This window comes from Grampus griseus, assembly GCF_964374135.1.
Source record: "Grampus griseus genome assembly, chromosome: 8".
Lineage (NCBI taxonomy): Eukaryota > Metazoa > Chordata > Mammalia > Artiodactyla > Delphinidae > Grampus > Grampus griseus.
Genome location: NC_139002.1, coordinates 78,649,490 through 78,669,982, shown reverse-complemented (window position 1 = coordinate 78,669,982; position 20,493 = coordinate 78,649,490).

Genomic DNA, 20,493 nt, shown 5'->3' with positions numbered 1-20,493 from the left:
TTTTATTTGAAACACATTTTCTTGATTTCTAGTAGTACTGTCATATTTGACATTTGACATTTCTCTTCGTTAACTGACTTTTCAAATCCTTTTCATATCCAAATTTTTTCCATTAGGTTGTTTGTCTTTTTCTTTTTCTTACTTCTTTGTAGAAATTCTTTAGATAATCTCAGTAACAATCCTTTGTTCAATTAAGGTGTTAAAAATATCTTGTCCAATCTCTGATTAGTCTTTCAATTTTGTCTGGTTAATTTTATACAGTAAAAAATGTATTGGTATACAGTGTAGTCAAATTTTTCAGTCATTTCCTTCCAGAGGCATCCAAGTAATTTCTTTATATCCCAAAGTCATAAAGATCACTATTTAATAATTTCTTCTAAAAAATTTACAGTAAACCATTTGCATTGAAGATTATTTTTGTTCAGAATATTTATCGTGTATGAGATTTTTTTCCACTCCTCACATGATATAAGCAATTTTTATGAACTCTTTATTAATGGGTGCACTATTTCTTTATTATATACTATAATGCTAACTCCTCAAACCTATGCTCTAATATATGTGTGGATTGTTTTTTCCTAGATTCCCTGTATTTTTTGTTTTCTTTCTTTGTTTATCTCTGTATAATACAACTCTGTCTTTTATATACCAGGCTTATTTACAGCCCATTGGTACAGAGTAATGTCGAAATAAGCAAAATATTTACTATTCTGGAATTGACATTACTGTGGAGAAAGATAAGCAATAAAAAAATGATTAATTAAAAATGTAGTGATTTAAGCTTCAGAGATAAATGAATCAAGGAAGAATTAAGAATGGAAAGATTACTTTTTTCTTTTTTTAATAATGGACAACACATTAATCACTGAATTATATTTAAGGAAGACAATGAAGGCGAGGAGTGAGCCATGTCTATATTTGAGGGTAAGACTAACAGAGAGATTGAAAATCAAAGAGACAAGACCTGAGGCAGGAACATGCCTCGTATGTTTAGGAAACACCCAGATGGACAGTACAGCTGGAGCAGATTGAGACACCATTTGGTGGACAATTTTAACAACTTTCACTTTTACTCTAACAGAAATAGGGAGCCAGTTCAAGGCTTTTGAGCAAAAGAATGATAACTGCACTTCTGTTTTAGAAGGATTATTTTGGCCACTATGTCAACAGTAGAGAGGTAGGATACAAAAGGAGGAACGGAAGAAAATTTAGGAAGCTATTGTAACAACCCAGGTATGAAGATGGTGCAGTAATTGTCAAATAATATATACTTTAAAGGGGGTGATAAAGGTATTTTCTGGTGAATCATAAACTGGATGGAATGAGATTGTAAAAGTAAAAATGACTAGAAGGTTTTTGGCCTGAGAATTAGAAGCATTTTCATTTTGCATCTGTTTCTTTGAAATACTAAATTATAAAACGTTATTAGATATAGATATAAATGTAAATGGGCTAACTGTATAGATATAATTGTAGTTTCATTGAAAAATATTGTCCTTTTTATTTTATTTTTGAAAATCACTTTGGCAGTTCTTAGATCTTTAATCTTGCAAAGGAATTTTCTTATTAGCTTGTTAAAGTCTGTGAAACTCCTGGTGATATTTTGACCATCATTCTTTTGAATATATTAACAAGTTTACTCTCGTAGAGAGTAAAACACTAATTACTTACCTAGTAATGCATCATTCATACGGCAAATTTTATGTCTATATACACTGCCAAAACAGAAGTCTCTAAACTGAGATTAGTTTCAGATAATTTCCGTTTTCACTGGACTAACATTTCTAAAGATTTTTAATTAAATTTAAATTGGCATTCAAGTAAAATATATACAATTACATATTTAGCTAAGAAACTGGAAACTGTGACTTATGTTTTGTTAATCAAAACAGAAGAAAATAGCTTTTAGAACCTAACATAAAAAAAGCATTCTTTACTAACAAAAGAATTTCCAATTAAAAGAATCAAAATTACATGAGAATAAGTCATTTAAATGCTTTGAAAAGGATATAATTTGTGATTTGTACACAACATTCTAATGTTTAGTCAAACTGAAGGGAATGCAAAGGCCACCTTGGTTAGCATGTTAATGGATTTATTTCATATTTGGATATAATTTGATGCAATGGGCTTTATATTTAAATGTTCCCTTGTGGCCCACAGAAATAATTTCTACTTGACAAATGTAGTAATTAAGAAATATTTCACTTAATTGTTACACTTGGGATTGGGTTAGATTTTTAGATGATTTTAAATAGAGACCATAAATTGCTTGGGATAGTTACAAATTGATGTAACAAAAGAAAGCCAATGAAAATATTTTAGTCTATTTCAAATGGACTGAAATTTTTGAAAAAATATACATAATTTCAGGGTAGAAATAATTTTTAAAACTCCTAAATTGGCCATGGTTAATATTTACTTCTCTAATTGGATATCATTTTAATTAGTATATATATAATTTAAAGATACAGATCTTTATTGATCACTTAAAATTACTTTTAATAAAATACCTTGTTTTCAGTCCCAAGGGAGGAAAAAGTGAACATTTAGAAATAGTTATTGCCCCAAGAGAGTGTCTCCAATATGTCCCACTGACAAAAAAAATTGTATTTCCAAGTGTTTATTCCATTTACTAGTAAATAAAAACAAAACAAATGCCACAGAGATAATAAAAACTTTAATAATTTAAAAACTGTTACAATATGTTAAAAAGATTCATTAATCAATTCCCCATACCTGCTATAGAAAGAAATGAAGGTGATTCTATTGGTGAGTTTTCAGTCTCTTCCTTAAAATGTGTGCTTGTGTGTTTAATATATTATATATAGAAATAATTTGTGCAGTTGCAATACTATAGTTGATTTCCTAAAAAGCTATGCATGATATGGAAAAATATATCTCTTAATATCGATTTAGTGACAAGAGGGTAGGGAATCAGTTAGTAATTATATTTTAGCTGACCAAGTCCAGTTGCCACACTTCATTTATTTTATTATCTCCATTGCTTTTGAGAGAGAGAGAGAGAGAGAAATGGAGAAGGGCATGAGGGTAGGTGGGGAACAAAGAAAGGAGAGAATAGAAAGGAGGAAGGGAAAGAAGGGGTTGGAGAGGAGAGAGAGAAAAAAATGAAGAAAGAATTTAACTTTTACTGGGAGCTTAATCTGAGCCAGGCCTAAATTTAAGTACTGTATATAAAATATTCAATTCTTGTGATTACACCGTAAAGTAGGTAAAATAAATTCAGTAATATAAGCACAAATATGGTATGTAGAAACTTAACAAGTGGAAGAGCCAGGGTTGTAACCAAGCAGGCCACTGACACAGACTCTCTTAAATGACTCCTCTAAAATCAAAACTACAATGAGATACCACCTTACACCAATCAGAATAGCCACAATTAAAAAGTGTACAAATCACAAATACTGGACAGGGTGTAGAGAAAAGGGAATCCTTCTACACTGTTGGTGGGAATGTAAATTGGTGCAGCTACTATGGAGAACAGTATGGAAGTTCCTCAAAATACTAAAAGTAGAGTTGTCATTTGATCCAGCAATCCCACTCCTGGACATACATCTGGACAAAACTATAATTCAAAAAGATGCATGCAACTCTGTGTTCATAGCAGCACTATTTACAATACCCAAGACGTGACAATATAAATGTCCCTCAACAGATGAAGGACAAAGAAGATGTGGTATGTATATACAATGGAATATTACTCAGCCATCAAAAAGAATGAAATAATGCCATTTGCAGCAACATGGATGGAACAAGTGATTATCATACTAAGTGAAGTAAGCCAGAAAGAGAAGACAAATACCATATGATATCACTTATATGTGAAATCTAAAATATGACACAATTTATCTATGAAACAGACTCACAGACATAGGGAACAGACTTGTGGTTGCCAAGGGGAAGGGGGGCAGGGGAGGGATGATTGAGAGTTTGAGACTAGCAAATGCAAACTATTATATGTAGACTGGATAAACAACAAGGTCCTATTGTATAGCATGGGAACTATATTCAATATCCTGTAATAAACCATAATGGAAAATAAAAAAATATAAATAAATAAACTAAATGACACCTCTAGATGCCTTTAACCAAGGGTGGGCCATCTCCAGCTGATCATACTTTCCAAAATTCCCTACTTCCTTACACCCTCACATAAGCAAGCATTTAATTTATTTTTACCTTAAATACATTGAAGACAGAATTTGTGAAACAGGAAAGGATTTCAGATTTAACATATATAAATTAATTTTTTCTACAGGCCAGACTCTGAAACAAGTTTTGTCTTGGATTGGGGAAGACTTAATCTCCTTGTCCATCACCCTTAGTCCTGAAAGCTACCCTAAATTAACTTTCAGTCCAAGCAAATGTGGTGTGCTTGCTTTCTAATCATATCTTCAAAACACTTATCATAAGGAGATTGTGGCTTCTGAACCCCTCCTTCCTACATGGAAATTACATAAATGCTGCTGTTTCAGGTATTCAGTAACAAAGATGTTTTTAGTACCTGTAGGTATATCAAACTGACACATGGCAAATAAAACTTGATTACATCCAACTTTTTTTTTTTTTCGGTATGTGGGCCTCTCACTGTCGTGGCTTCTCCCGTTGCGGAGCACACGCGCAGGCTCAGCAGCCATGGCTCTCGGGCCCAGACGCTCCGCGGCACGTGGGATCCTCCCGGACCGGGGCACGAACCCACGTCCCCCGCATCGGCAGGCGGACTCTCAACCACTGCGCCACCAGGGAAGCCCTACATCCAACTTTTTTTTCAAGAAAAAGTCTTGATTTCCCTAACACTAACTGTAGTATTAGAGACATGGGACTATTTAAATTTCTGATCACTTTAATACATATTCTAATGATAAAGCACAATATAATTCAATACAACCACTTCCTTTTTATTATCTTTTTAAATTATCAAGATGGCTACTTTTTGGAAAAAGGTTGGAAAGGAGTTAGAAAAACAGCATACCAATTTCTTAAGTGTTTATCCTGAGGACCAAGATTGAAATAAAATATGCTTCGGATTTGATTATCTGTGAATGTAAGATAACACAAATTGTCCAATCAGACATACACAATTCAGATAACGTACCCAGTGTCAAACTTCACTAATAAATTTAATGAGATAGGTCATTCTGAGTCCCAGGAAAAGCAGAAAATATCTATCTTAGAACTTTTCTGTCCACATAAGAATATTCTCTAGTCCATATTTTTGTTATGGCTCTCTCTAAATGTTGCAAACAGAGCATTACTTACAGAGAATGAAGCAATTTTGGAGATGCTACATCTCCATTTTATACTCTGATAATTATATAATGTAACATTTTGTAGGGATGTATAGCACACAAATCCATACAATTCATGTTTATTTATCATAGTCAATCCTGTACATATCCTATACATAACAGATTCAACCTGCTAAAAACATTCTATACCTAAGTACTTTCCCTATAGTAATTACCAGAGTATGTCTGCCTGTAGGTCTGTTATTATATTTAGTAATAATCATCCTCCCTCCCTCCCTCATTCCCATCCTTCCTTTCTTCCTTCCTTCCTTCCCACCCCTCCTTCTTTCCCACCCTTCCTTCCTTCCTTTTTTTCCTTTCATACTTTTATCAGTGAACCTACACTGGAAAAGTAGGAATAGGATTTTATTTATTTATTTATTTAACATCTTTATTGGAGTATAATTATTTTACAGTCGTGTCAGTTTGTGCTGTATCACAAAGTGAATCAGCTATACATATACATATATCCCCCATCCCCTCCCTCTTGCATCTCCCTCCCACCATCCCTATCCCACACCTATAGGTGGTCACAAAATACCAAGCTGATCTCCCTATGCTACGCAGCTGCTTCCAACTAGCTATCTATTTTACATTTGATAGTGTATATATGTCCATGCCACTCTCTCCCTTCATCCCAGTTTACCCTTCCCTCCTCCTCGAGTCCTCAAGCACATTCCCTACATCTGCGTCTTTATTCCTGTCCTGCCCCTAGGTTCTTCAGAACCTTTTTTTTTTTTAGATTCCATATATATGTGTTAGCATATGGTATTTGTTTTTCTCTTTCTGACTTACTTCACTCTATATGACAGATTCTAGGTCCATCCACCTCACTACAAATAACTCAATTTCATTTCTTTTTACGACTGAGTAATATTCCATTGTATATATGTGTTACATCTTCTTTATCCATTCATCTGTCGATGGACATTTAGGTTGCTTCCATGTCCTGGCTATTGTAAATAGTGCTGCAATGAACATTTTGGTACATGACTCTTTGAATTATGGTTTTCTCTAGGCATGTGCCCAGCTGTGGGATTGCTGGGTCGTATGGTAATTCGATTTTTAGTTTTTTAAAGAACCTCCATACTGTTCTCCATAGTGGCTCTATCAATCAATTTACATTCCCACCAACAGTACAAGAGGGTTCCCTTTTCTCCACACACTCTCCAGCACTTATTGTTTGTAGACTTTTTGATGATGGCTATTCTGCAGGTGTGAGGTGATACCTCATTGTAGTTTTGATTTGCATTTCTCTAATGATTAGTGATGTTGAGCATCCTTTCATGTGTTTGTTGGCAGTCTATATACCTTCTTTGGAGAAATGTCTATCTAGGTCTTCTGCCCATTTTTGGATTGGGCTGTTTGTTTTTTTGATATTGAGCTGCTTGTATAATTTGGAGATTAATCCTTTGTCAGTTGCTTCATTTGCAAATATTTTCTCCCGTTCTGAGGGTTGTCTTTATGTCTTGTTTATGGTTTCCTTTTCTGTGCAAACCTCTTAGGTTTCATTAGGTCCCATTTGTTTATTTTTGTTTTTATTTCCCTTTCTCTAGGACATGGCTCAAAAAGGATTTTGCTGTGATTTACGTCATAGAGTATTCTGCCTGTGTTTTCCTATAAGAGTTTTATAGTGTCTGGCCTTATATTTAAGTCTTTAATCCATTTTGAGTTTATTTTTGTGTGTGGTGTTAGGGAGTGTTCTAATTTCATTCTTTTACATGTAGTTGCCCAGTTTTCACAGCACCACTTATTAAAGAGGCTGTCCTTCTCGATTGTATATTCTTGCCTCCCTTATCAAAGATATGGTGACCATATGTGCATGGGTTTATCTCTGGGCTTTCTATCCTGTTCCCTTGGTCTGTATTTCTGTTTTTGTGCCAGTACCATACTGTCTTGATGACTGTAGCTTTGTACTATAGATAAACACATGTATATATGGGCACCTAATTTATAACAAAAGAGGCAAGAACATACAATGGAGAAAGGACAGCCTTTTCAATTAGTGGTGCTGGGAAAACTGGACAGCTACATGTAAAAGAATGAAATTACAACACTTCCTAACACCATACACAAAAATAAACTCAAAACGGATTAAAGACCTAAATGTAAGGCCAGACACTATAGAAGTTTTAGAGGAAAATATAGAACACTCTATGACATAAATCACAGCAAGATCCTTTTTGACCCACTTCCTAGAGTAGTGGAAATAAAAACAAAAATAAACAAATGGGAACGAAGGGAGGAAATTGGGGCGTGGGGTGTGGGGGGGGTTGGATGAATTGGGAGATTGGAATTGACATATATACACTAATAAGTATAAAATAAATAACTTATAAGAACCTGCTGTATAGCACCGAGAACTCCACTTCGCTGTACAGTAGAAACTAACACAACATTGTAAAACAACTATACCCTAATAAAAAAAAAATGGGACCTAATTAAACATAAAACCTTTTGCACAGCAAAAGAAACCATAAACAAGATGAAAAGACAACGATTAGAATGGGAGAAAATATTTGCAAATGAAGCAACTGACAAGAGATTAATTTCCAAAATGCACAAGCAGCTCACGCAGCTCAATATCAAAAAAATCAAACAACCCAATGCAAAAATGGGCAGAAGACCTAAATAGACATTTCACCAAAGACATACAGATTGCCAACAAACACGTGAAATGCAAATCAAAACCACAATGAGGTATCACCTCACACCGGTCAGAATTGCCATCGTCAAAAAATCTACAAACAATAAATGCTGGAGAGGCTGTGGAGCAAAGAGAAGCTGCCTGCACTGTTGGTGGGAATGTAAATTGATACAGCCACTATGGAGAACAGTATGGAGGTTCCTTAAAAAACTAAAAATAGAACTACCATATGACCCAGCAATCCCACTACTGGGCATATACCCTGAGAAAACCATAACTCAGAAAGATACATGTACCACAGTAGTCACTGCAGCACTATTTACAATAGCCAGGTCATGGATATGTTTGAAACTATCTTTCAAATGATTTTCTAAGACATATGGAGAGTATTTTCATTAGATTATAGAAAATGTACCAATACACTTCTCAAAGAGTAAACTTGTGTTATGATATCAGTCTTAAATTTAAAAATCTGTACCGAAGACAGCTTAGGGTAATAGAAAGATTGATGATCCTGGGTATAAGGAGTTATGCCTATTCTTCTAGTAATTTACTTTGTGACATGAGGCAAATTACTTTCATATTCTACACCTTGGGTTTCCAAATGAATACATGTATCATGAATAAATGCTTGTGTCCTATGCATCATTCTTTTGGGGAAACTACCACATTCCAATGATCAGTTACTATAGCTTTGATGAGACTGAAACCCATCCTGCACTGTAGAGGGCGCTGAAGGTAACCCAGATCTGGCCAGTCTGAACTCCATTTCCATAGCAAGTCACATTTTCAGTGATTGATTATGACCCAGATGGGCCAACAGATTCAATCCTAAGACTTTTGCTGACACTTGGAGAAGACAAATCCTCTTCCTGCTGAGGTTTTGAAGGGGGTAGAATTTTAGCTTAGGTCTGGTGGACATATTTGTCATAATCTAGCAGAGGCTGGGTGAGAATAAAGCCATCAGAGAGGAAAACACGGTAGAAACACTTTACAAATAATAATAAGTGTACCATACTCTTTATTATAAATTACTTTAGATAATTGATTTTTCCCTAACATATTCATTGATTTTTTTCTAACTTTTGTACTGTAGCCAACCTATAGTTGCAATTAAAAAAACAAACGTAGTTCTGTCTTGAATATTTACTGTTTTCACCTATAATCATGTATAAATCCCAAGTGAAAAAAGAAAGACATCTGCCAAATCTTTGCTCATTCATCACAGTTGGAAATGACTTCTTCACTGAATTACATTTGAATGCTGGAAGACTATTTGCTCAAGTTTTTTTTTTGGCTAATTACAATGTAATGGCTAAAAATATCATGCACGTTTAAGTTTAATTTGCACTATCAAAATTTCCCCCATTATTCTAAACAGTCAGCAAAATAATGAATCAAGCCCTGATTTGTAGCATTTGCAATTTTTGTTTTATAAATTGGTAAATTTCTACTATGGCCTATTTCAGCCTACCAACATAACTAAGCATTTGACACAGTGAAAAGATCTGTATTTTCACCATACATATACAATAGATTTAAATCTCAAGAGTACAGTTTACATTAAACTTAGTAAAATAATTGGGAAATTATGAATTTCAATTATGTATTACCTTTGTTTTTAATATAACATTTAAGTCTAAGTTAATATAATTTAATTTTTAATAATGGCTGTATTTAACAACTTTAACAATTTTTTTTCACAGACATCCTGAAAATTTAACAATCACCACATTAGGATCTCTGTCTTCTTTGAGTCACAGTTTCTGGACTTTAAAATGGATAGTTTTGAGTATCAAATGAGATAATTCCTATAGAATGAAAAAGAAAATTGAATATCTTCATGAGGTTACTGGTACTAAATAGGGTTTTCCTTTCCATCAGAATTACAATCTCACTTAACATTTCCTTACATATGAAATATAATTGATAAAAGCATCCTCTTTTTAGGATTATTTTAGGAAGTAAATGAGACATAAAGTTCTTAGCACAGTTTATGGGCATAAAAATCGAGTAATACTATCTATTGTTATTGGTTTAATTATTAAAACATTACTTTAGGTCTTACAGTTAAGGACATTCACTCCTCGGGTAGCATCTTCCCTTCATTTTCCTCATATATAGGGTGTGAAATAAAATTTTTGTCCCCTCAGCTTGTCTGGGCAAAATTATGTCCTTTGGATGGACTCATTCACAGGGCTTCTGATATGCTGTTATGCTGTGATATGCTGTTGCCTGGCTGAAACTTAATTCAGCCTTGAAACTCCAACCAGCTTCTTCTAATTTTTAGCTCTCTGGACATTCAAACACAGGTAATCCTCAGTACCTCAAAAATGCTTTCTGTCACATATTGTCTGTTGCCTAGTTATGAACCTACAGTAATATCCTTGGGAGATTCTGTTAGTGAATTGGGGAGTTTGTGTGTCATAAAACAGCTCTACTACTGCAAACCAAAAAAAGTAAACATGTAAATAATCTGAATATTTTAAAATGCAAATCATCACTATCACTCTGCTTTGGAGCATTATGTTTGGTAAGATTGGAGTTAGGTTGGTCCATTCAGCATGAAGAGTTATTCAGACAGGAAGCCTGCTCTTAAATTATGCCAATCACTGGCTGAAGTTATTCAGGAGCGTTTTCATTGAGTATCTTCTTTCTCCAAATTCCAGTTAAAGCTGGATTTTAAATACAAGTGGTTACAAAATATTCATCCTAAGAACAGTGATTGTGATTCTTTATTAAACCAGCCTACCTATAGTTTTTAACATGCACTGCGGTGTTAAGTCATTACATGTGTTTTCATTAGCTCAAATCTATATTGAAGTTTATAGTCTTAGATGCCCTAATAGAACATCTCCCACTTTTTAAGACTTCACACTGATAATTTTAGGCTACTCTTTGTTGAATTACAGTGATAAGAGACCTTCCTTCTGACATCATCTTGATTCACTGAATAACACAGTTCATTAGTTCCAAGGTCCCTTTCTCAATCTTCAATTCACTTTTCTAGCAGAATTAAAGCATATTTTAAATAAACTTTCCTCCTCAAACTGAAGCTTTACTACATACAGAATATGTTGGAACAACAGTCAACCTAAGCAGGTAAGAAGCCTTAGTTTATAAGGATTATAAATTTTGGAATAATCACTCCTGCCTAATTCTGCTAATTGCAAGGGCCATGACTGACAGTCATTTTCTTTAATCAGTTTTTTATTAGTTTATCAACATTTCTAGTTTTATTTATTTAAAAATATATATAATATAAATATATATATGCATCAGCATCATAAAATATACAAAGTAAAATAATAAAAATATAAACTAAATGAAATTAAAAATACCTGGCACATAAGAATTACATAGTAAATATAATTTCCTTTGCCGGTTGGAATAAAATAAGTATGAGATAATCATTAAATACATATTCAGTAAATGAGTTATCTACTACTTGACAAACACTGAGCTAGACACAGCATATAATGGTAAATGATGGAGTGGGTCATGATCTCTGTTGCCATGCAGTTAACTTATACAAAGGTGGCTAATAAATCATAATTATAAACTGTTAATGTAATGCATTTCATCATATACTCTGTAGGATTCTAAGAGATATGCTTAAGTTTCTGTTTGGAAAAATGATAAGAGAGAAAGCTAGAGTTTAACAAAATCCAGGAAATATAGATGAAAGGCACAGCAGTGAAATAGATATTTTCTTTTGAAAGCCTCAGCAAATAAAGTTGAGGCAAAGAAATCCTAAACCTTTGAAGTGAATCTTGGTGCAATGGGGGACAAAGCTGACATCTGTGCAAAACAGAGCTAATGTTGGCAGGTCAGAATACGATGAAATGTACTGATGAACTCTAGCATGAAATTACTGTGGAGAGAGCAAAGGCTATGTTTTCCTGCATGTTATAGAAAGTAATGAAATTTCTAACTGCTTTTATAGATAGAAAAACACATATATCTAGACTTGGGCATTTTGGTAGATTAGATTATTCAACATATTTACTCTCCCTCCCCTCCTCTATGGAAAGATTTTTTTACCAGTTGGGTTGGTCATGTATCTTGCTGTAGACAATGGCATATTAGCAGATGTGAGATGAGCAGAGGCTTAAAATGTGCTTGTGGGGTGGAACTTATCTTTTGTAACTCTCCTATATCCATGAAAAAGTAAATATTCTTCCTAGTAGCCATTCCCCCTTCAATCTGGGCCCAGAATAAATTCATCCTGAGCATATCTGAATGAAATTTACAGCTAAATATGCAGCTAGAGACAGAGCCACTCAGGCAGGCCCCACCTGTGTCAGCTAACACCTTAGTAGACATACAACTGTGAGAACTAGAATAAATTGTTGCTTTAAAGTCAGGGAGTTTGTGTGGTTGTTATACAGTATTATACCTAGTAAATATAGAAATTAGTAACAAAAAGGGAATGTTACTTTAACACAAACCTAAACTATGTGACAGTGGGCTTTGAAGTCAGGTGGTGAAGAGAGAGAAGACTGTTAACCAAACCATCCTCTCTTAATGATTATACCATCCTCTCTTAATGATTATATAAAGAGGTGGAGGCAGTGTAAGAATTTATTATCCAACTGTATGGAGAAAGCTCTGAAAGGTTATCTACGAGAGGGAACTGACAATGTCAGGTATTATTATATTTACCACAGGGATGGTATTAAAATATTTAACAAGTAGAAAAGAACTGGTACCATCAACTTAAATGTGTACGACAAATAAAAATGGATTTTGGTCATAAACAACTGGTATGGTTGTAATGGTGCAAACCAGGTTAACGCATACTTTAATTCCAAATTATTTAACACTCCACAGAATGAAAAGATTTCTCTATGTTGATCAGAAAAAAAGAGTAGAATAACAAGTAATTTTTTGTAAAAAAATAGGAAATAAGAATATTCTAATTCTTCAATAACTTTATTTACAATAATTACTCTTTTCTCCCACCCTGATTCTTATATTGATAACTCTTGTTTTCCAGTTATTTTCTATGCTGAAAAACTAGGTTTGAGTCTCAGCCACCAACTAGATCATGCTAAAATATAAAATATAAACCCAGAGTCAATATTCCACAGCATTTTTCAATTATTTTTTCAGCAGCTCTGTAAAGGTCTATTCTATTCACCTGCTGTATGTTGCACATAAGAAAATGAAAAGGCAATTTGAACATTAGCCTGTAATATTCTCTCCACTCTGAAAGAATTGCCTATTCCCTGCGTAATAAAATTCCTGTTTAGGCACATTGTACTGGTTATTCTCCATTTGCTCCACCAGATCCCATTTCTATTCTTTTCTGCCTTGTTCTGTGCCAAGGAGTCTGACCTCTAGATTGTATGTTCACATTGATTTTTAGTTAAATTGAGTTATTGGGAGTAACAGGTAGTTGATGATAGGAAGAGAGGAGAGAGATATTGGGGGTCTTTATTTTCCACAGCTAACTCTGCTCACACACTCTCTGTGGGATACTTACACTCTGATCTAGATATCACGTTCTGATATATACGATGCTCCAGTTCATTTACCAGAGGAATCATAATGTTGACAGTCTTGCATGCAGCCCAGAACAAGAGAAAGTTTTGAAGTAGACACAAACAACAGTGCTACCTGTCCAGCTATATAGACGTTAGAATCCAGTGATAGCTGAGGTATCCCTGGCAGTTAGGAAAGGTATATGAAGCCTCTGGAATGTTCGAATAGGAGAATCAGAGTGGACTTGCCTAGGATTTTGAAGTAATGCCAACACTGTCTTTCTGTGTCAAATAGTCTCCCCATTTGAAAAATGGATCTAGGATTTCTTGTGAGTCCTTTAAAGACTTATCAGTGACCATGGGACACTAAGTGACTGTGGAAATTGAGATGGATTTCACAAAGTTTGAGTTGCCTGATTTAGCAAATGATAAAATGGGATGCATACAGTTGCAGTCTATTATGAAACAGAAATAAAATAAAACAAGGATTAAGTTTGTCTTGAAGATTTAAGGAAATTGAATGAAAAGCAGGCTTAGACTCTCATGATACCTATTCCTACTACTTTGTTATCTCCCCCTCAATACAACCCAGTGGCTTCACAGGAAATTCCCTATGACCAATTGATTAAAGAAGTAAAAGTTTGGCCTGGTTTGCAGATGAATATACACCATCTGTTGGCACCCAACTGGGAAAAGATGGCTCTACCTTACAGCCTCTCTTAGGGATTTTCTGAAAGGCAATGGTGAAGAAAAATTCTCCCAGTTAGCAAAACTACAGGCAATACATCTGTTATCTCCTCCAATATTAAAGGTGGCCAGAAGTACAGATTAACACTAATTGAGGCACACTGTCTCATGGGTTGGCTAGATGGTTAATAAGTTGAAAGAAAATTAAAACGTCTTGGAATGAAGAGTGAGGTGAAATCTCTTATAATGATCACAAATGTGAAGATATCTGTATCCAACATAAATATTCACTAACTGCCTTCCACTGGTTTCCTCATAATCAAAGGGAAAAGATAACCCATTCTTTCGAAGTTGTTCTGTGTCTTTCCCAGAATCCTGGGTTTGCCCAATGATTCCCTGTACAAAATGGTGGTGGTGGCAGGAATGGTGTATATTAAGGCACATAACATTTTTAGTTCACCAAGACTGCCTTGCTCTTACCACTTCTGAGTGCCCAAAATGCTAATATCAGAGGTCAGTGCTGAGCTACTCTTATGGCTCCATTACTCCAGGAGACTGGCCCACCACCAAGATGTAGGTTGATTACATTAGACATGAGAAGGAAAAGGACAGCAAAGTTGTCCCAAAGAAAGAAATAGATACTTATTTTAATTTTGTTCTTGCCTACGCAAAAGCATGTCTACCAGCAATACAATTTCCGGACTTATAAAATGTGTATTCATACACGATGTTCCATAAAATATTGCCTTTATTTAGGAATCCACTGTACAGTGAAATAAGTGTGGTAATAGGCTCACACACAGAACCGACAGATCTTACCATATGCCACATCAGTTTGAAAAGCTGACAATAAAATGGCAAAAGAGTGTATAGCATTAATTTTAGTAAGGAAATGGGAAAAATCCTAGAATTTTAGGATTGATCCTAGGATGTGATCTATATCTTAAATTAGCAGCCAATATTTGGTGTCCTTTTCCCCATAACAAGAATAAATGGGTCTAGAAACCAAAAGGTGGAGGTGAATGTGGCCTATTTTAGTATTTTACCTTATAGCGCACTTCTAGAAAAGTTGTGTTTCCTAAACCTATTACTTTGCAATCAGTGGATGTGGAGGTTTACTCACCAAGGCAGGAACATTTTTAGTAAGAACCTGGGCATGGTTGTACTAAAATCTAAGGTACAATTTCCTACGGGGTGGTTTTTTTCTCATGTCTGTAAGCTCTCTCCAGGCTTCATTAACAGCCAGTTACCTCTTCTTGCCTCATGTCTCTCTTTGTCTACATGTGGTAACAACTTCTTGATGTTCCCAGACTCTGGGGACTTCATATTGCTTGTTAGATACCTTAGTTACTGTAAATAACTTCATTAAATCCTTTTCAGTTAAAATCTTTGAGTGTGCCATCTGTTTCCTGCCAGGAATATGACGGCTACATTTACCCATAAAATTCCCCTGAACATTCTCTTCCTTTCTTCCATTTCTTTTCCCCTTAGCCTCTGTTTAATCTACACCTACATTAAAAATTACCAGAATGAAGTGATTTTAATCTTTGCTATAGATGAAATTTTATTTAACCATTTTCAATTACATGACATTTTAATCAGGCATTGAAATCATACTCTGAAAATGACAATGAGCCAAGGATTCATATCTGTAAAAGTTACATTACTTCTTGTATGAAAGTTTTGGTACTAAAAAAAGTGCCTATCCCTTTAAATTAAAAAGAAAAAATAAATTCACTTACAAGGGGCATGATAGAGATAGAAAATTATACAGATATATATGCAGATATAGATAGACCCAGGGATCAAGTGGTCAGCTAGTCAGAAATGATGAACTTTGTATGAGAAGGAATAATGGCTTCCCCAATCATTGCATTAACTATAATACTTTTCCAGATCAGAGAAACTAGGTAACCTCACTTCTGGCAAGACCACAAGGTTCTCTCATTCTTATAGCCTTTGGATTGGGTTCAACATGAAAGAATGAAACAACTGTGCTGTGAATGGCCTGAAGTCAACTACATCATTACCTCTCTGACCAGAATTGAACTTCAGTGTCTTAGTGAATTCCCAGAGATCTGGCCTTGTCTAATTTGAGAGGTGTCTTCAGATAATAATAGCTTTGAGCAGACCACACTAATAGACTCCAGCGGACAGCCCAGGGGGATGCACTTGGTGAAAACATATAGATAGCTTGAAGGAAATGGAAGAGATTGGAGGGAAAGTTACCTGCAGGAGGCTTGCATTAGCTACAGACTGATTTTGATGAGGAAGTTGATTGAAAAAACAAAAACATGCAAAGTGTGTCTTTACAGTCTAAAAGTGTACCTTGTCTATCAAGCAATTATGTTGATTTTTAAAAAGAACTTCAGATTCATGCTATCAATTTGCTAACAGTTAAAGGTGGAACAAAGAGTAACATTACCTCTAAAGTTGCCACAGCTACTTTGACAGCAGACTTGAACTGTTGCTTTACAGTGGGTGCTGTAAGGGTGTTTGGAACCTAGCACCAAAACAGCACCCAGGGAGGTTGTTCAAGAAACATATTCAAAGGCTTCCCTGGTGGCGCAGTGGTTGAGAGTCCGCCTGCCGATGCAGGGGATATGGGTTAGTGCCCCGGTCCGGGAAGATTCCACGTGCCGCAGAGCGGCTGGGCCCGTGAGCCATGGCCACTGAGCCTGCATGTCTGGAGCCTGTGCACCGCAACGGGAGAGGCCACAACAGTGAGAGGCCCGCGTACCGCAAAAAAAAAAAAAAAAAAAAAAAGAAACATATTTAAGGTATGGAGGCTAATATCACATCTATCATACATCGATATCAAAACACTATCAATCATGGCAGGATCTTTCTGTGAAGCTCCAGAAAATTCCCTAGGACTTTGGAAGTGCTTCATTGACTGTGTTTTCATTCAATAGTGTATAAATTAATTGAGTTTATACACAACAGTGTATAAATTAATATTCTAAATAATAGACCAGTTGTCCCATCACTGCTTATAGAGTGAAGTTGGCTAATAGACGTAAAGGAGGTCACCCTTCGTTGTAAAATTCAATCACTTCGCTTTACTTTCTAATGTAAAATATTTCTCACCTCTTTGTGAACCTATGACTTTTGAAGCAGAAGATATACCTCAAGACAGAGAAGTAGTCATTCTAGATATATTACACATAGAGAAAACTTTTTTTTTTTTTTGCGGTACGCGGGCCTCTCACTGCTGTGGCCTCTCCCGTTGCGGAGCACAGGCTCCGGACGCGCAGGCTCAGCAGCCATGGCTCACGGGCCCAGCCGCTCCGCTGCATGTGGGATCTTTCCGGACCGAGGCACGAACCCGTGTCCCCTGCATCGGCAGGCGGACTCTCAACCACTGCGCCACCAGGGAAGCCCCAAAACATTTTTTTTTTTTTAATCTTTTAGGAAATGAGAAAAACTGAGCTTGTCATCTTGTTTATTACTAGGTCCAACAGATTTTCCTGCTTGTGTGCTTCTTTCAATTGTGTTTTCTTCAAAGAATACTGTCACCTCATAGGATTTTGAAAACCATTTATGGAAGAGGAAAAAGGTATTGCGGAAAATATCCTCAAATAAATATGACTTTCCAAAGCAGAACTTTTTAAAAATTTATCTTTACTAAGTTACTTTTATCAAACATTCTAACTGTATAATATCAAGTAATATAACATCTGTACACTGCCAAGTAGTGTATAAAAAAGGTAGTCACAGATATACTTACGTTTTAAAATACTTTTTGTATAAACATTTTAAAACTGTGAATTATAAAGCAGACTGATATGAAAAGTGCACATTTAATTTACCATCCCTGTCCAAAGCTAATATCAGTTCTTAATTTCATTTCTACTCTATGCACCACTTTAACCTAGGTGCAGGACAGCTCCATATCCAGTCTGGAGCCTTCTTGCATTAGCTGAATCAGCTCTAAGAATTACAGCCCCAAAGCAAAGAGAAATACCACAGATATCCATTTATGCTATAAAGTGTACTTTAATTCATCTTTAAACTTTTCCACAACACTGCATGGTCATGGCGCTCGTCTTGCAGTTTACACATATTTTCTATGCATTAATCATTTTAAAACACTACATATTAATATGATAACTATATTTGATGTCTGTATAAGGGTCATATGTGTCTACTGTTTAGTGTATATTAGTATGTAATGTTTAATATACTATTGTGTATCTAACATGTCATAATAAAGATCTAGCCAATATGTATGGCTGATTCACTTTGTTATAAAGCAGAAACTAACACACCACTGTAGAGCAATTATACTCCAATAAAGATGTTTAAAAAAAAAAGACATAGCCAAACAAATTTTACACAGATTTGATAAGTATTCCCAGTAATATGACCTCACAGTTGCTTCCTTGTAGACAAGCTGTTAATGAAATTTAAAGTGTAATATGTGATTACAATGTGGAAATCATAAACAGGCATGCATAGGATAGATGTCCTTCAGTTAAATGAATGGATACCTGTGGTTAGAATTAAAATTTCCAGTGAAAACTTTTAAAGTGATTTAAATATTGTGCCTCAAACGTTCATGAACTAAAAGATGAGATGTTTTAGGGAACTGCAGTAAATGATTCAAAGGTAATATGGTATACCCATGACCTTGACAAGGTAGATGGCTGTAAAGACTTGGCAGAAAAAAATTGTATATATAAACATACACATATACATATATATATATGCAGAAGACAAATCGAAGGCAAGATATATAACTGTTCACATATAATGTAGAATTTTAAATATACATGTATAAATAATCAAGAATAAGTTATCGTAAGTTTCAAATAAGTGATTGGTGTTATGGATCTTTGTTCTCCCACTAATTGGATAGATCTGTATGTGAATTTACCTTTTTCCTTACCCTGAGTCTAATCAAATGACATCATACCTCTTGTTGCCATTCTTAAGGGAACAAAAGCATAGAATATGAATGTTAGAGGAATCAGTATTAAATGTCTTCCTCTTCCGGATGTCTTCCTTCCCAGAAACTTCCAAAGGCATACTATAATTGTAAGGCCCTCTGCCACTTGTGTCAGGATGGCTGACGTTTTTGATTTTATGGAGTTGCATCCCTGGGGGACTAGGACTGTCACGTAGTTTTTGTAACGTTGTATAGTTCGTAAAGTATGTTCTATACTTTTCAAAATTCTGTTCAGAAAATATTTTTTAAATTATTTAACGTATAGAAATATAGGTTGTATTTGATAGTGAAATCATGTGCTCTGTAGTGTTTGCGTGTGGACTTTGTTGCTAGATAACCTAGTTCAAGTTCTGGCTCCACCTTTAAGATTTGCTGGTTCTGGAGCAGATTTTTTGGTTATATTTTGTTTTAACTAGTTCTGTTCCTGAACTTTATTATCTATAACATTAGGAATAATAGCTATGTCTATCTTATAGGGTAACCACCGTGATTACCAGTGGTAATATATGTAAAGTGCCTGGAGCAATAACTGGCACATAGCAATCAATCAATAAATGCTTGCTCTTCACAGGTACACAAATCTAAAACTGTCAAAAGTTGAGTATACTACTTGCTCATGTTATAAAACTATTTCATTATGAAATGTATTCATCAAAACAAAACTGGTTGTCCAAAATTCAAGGTGCCATGCGTACGTGGGATAAATAAAAGAAATGAACCTCCCAGTATATTTACAATATTTTACATGTGTAAAGGATGTAGAATGAGGGCTGCATGATATGGTACAGGCTACAGAAGCAATTGGTTAGATGTAAGCTGAATGTCATAAACGTTAGGAAGTTGAAGAGGAGGGAAATAGACATTTGAAGTAAGAGGACAAACATATACTAAAGCATGACGTTTCATTCATTCACTTATTCAAAACATATTTATTGATGACCTGCAGTATAACAGGTACCATCCTAGGCACTGAAATATAACAGTGACTTGAACAAAGTTCTACCCTTATAGAACTTATATTCTACAGAAAAGACACAGACAAATCAAAAACATACATTTAAATGTATAATATGTCAGGTGTTTATAATTCCTACAGAGGAACGTAAAGCAAGATAGGCACATACAGAGTGTGAGGTGGTGGGTTATCACTTTTTGCTGGGTGGTTAGGGATGGCCTCACTGATACGTAGCATTTGAGTAGAAGACAGAACAAAGTGAGGGAGGAAATAACAGTATATCTTGGGAAAGAATATTAAAAGCAGATAGAAAAGGTATTTTCAAAATCTTGAAGTAAAGAATACTTTACCCTGATTGAGGAACATCAAGGAACAGAGTTGTTGTAGTAGGCTGGGCCAAAGAAGAGTATTAGAAAACGTCAGAAAAATAGTGGTAAGCGAGATCATACAGGGCTATG